At 46.1% G+C, this 1536-nt stretch overlaps 1 pseudogene; it reads left to right on the top strand.

The window, feature by feature from the left end:
• Nucleotides 1-1220: 1220 nt before the first annotated feature.
• LOC126023759 (uncharacterized) lies at nucleotides 1221-1320 on the top strand (annotated as a pseudogene).
• The last annotated feature ends 216 nt before the right edge of the window (nucleotides 1321-1536 follow it).

Here is a 1536-nt window from a genome sequence, read left to right on the forward strand (position 1 = left end):
TCCTGAGTGCAGAGCCAGGGTTAAGCCCTGAGCACTGCCAGTGTGGCCCACAAATCAAATTTTAAAATGCAGAAAAAGGCAAAATGGAGAAAAGGAGAGAAAGCCTCAAAAATGACATTTGGGGAGGGGGGGTTCTTCCCACCCCGCTTTATTCAAATTTAGTTTCCAGCCCTAAGTATTTCTAAGTATCTACAGAGTAACAGTGATTTCTAAGTATCTACAGAGTAACAGTGATTTTGAGAGTTTGTGGGATAGAAGTCAAAACAGACACAGGTCATGGCCTGAACTAGAGCAGAAACTAAGGTCACTCCCGGAGGGCCAGCCAGGCTGGGGCAGGGACCCCTGCCACCCATCAGTTTGTTCCTGGGTCCTTAGAGGAGAGCAGGCCCTAAAGGGTTAACCTTCTGGTATGTTTTCTTTTGGTTTTGGTGGGCAGCCTGAGCTGTGTTGGGCCATGAGCGCCATCTATCGGCTCCTGAAGGTTTTAGCTCTGACTCCGTACTTGGACTTCTAGACCGATCTTTTGGCCTCTGTATCGGAAAGGGGAGTTATCTGGCTGCAGGGCTCCAGCACAGAAAAGAAATACAGAGGATGGAGAAGATGAGGGTCAGGTTTCCCACTCTCAGGTACTGGATGTCATCTGAGCCTCCACTACCTCTGGCCTTGGGGAGCCACGCAAGAGCTTCTGTGTCTGACTTTCTGTATGACCATCTCTCCCAGTTCCATATACTGGGCAATTATCCTCTCTCAGAGCATCTGTGAGATGCAGTGACAATGCAGAGACCTTGAAAGTCTAGGACTTGACCCTCAGCTCTAACACTTTGTACCGTGACCTTAGGCAACTCTTTTCTGTGCCTCTGTTCAATAGTATCTGAGATCATCAATGTGACCTTTGTCTTCTTTTGCGATAACCACAAGGTTATTGATTATTTAAGGTGCTCGATCCATGCAGAACACAGAATAGATGTACCACCGAGTTTAATTGTTACTATGACCATGTGCCAGGGTCTCAAATAAGATGCTGGTCAGAGCATTCTAGACACAGGCTACACCAGACACCAGCCCAGTGGAAAAGACAAAACAACTCCCTGGAGAGTCCCACAAACACAGTAAATTTGAGGTTGGAAGTTGAAGATCTCAAAGAAACTATTTAGCAAGATTAGCAAGAACTGGAATGGGAGGTCAAAGAAAGAATGAACTGGATATAAACAAGCATTATGGTGTTCGCTTCGGCAGCACATATACTAAAATTGGAATGATACACAGAAGATTAGCATGGCCAATTCATAAAGCATTCTATATTTAAAAAAAAGGCATTATGAGGACCGGAGAGATATCATGGAGATAGGGCATTTGCCTTGCATGCGGAAGGACGGTGATTCGAATCCTGGCATCCCATATGGTCCCCAGAGCCTGCCAGGAACTACTGCCAGGAGTAACCCCTGAGAGCTGCTGAGTGTGATCCAAAAAACAAACAAACAAAAAAGGCATGAATGGCCCTAGTAGAGCTTAATCTAGGGAAGTGGAGGGAGTTCC

This window comes from Suncus etruscus, chromosome 11 (assembly GCF_024139225.1).
Source record: "Suncus etruscus isolate mSunEtr1 chromosome 11, mSunEtr1.pri.cur, whole genome shotgun sequence".
NCBI classification, from domain to species: domain Eukaryota; kingdom Metazoa; phylum Chordata; class Mammalia; order Eulipotyphla; family Soricidae; genus Suncus; species Suncus etruscus.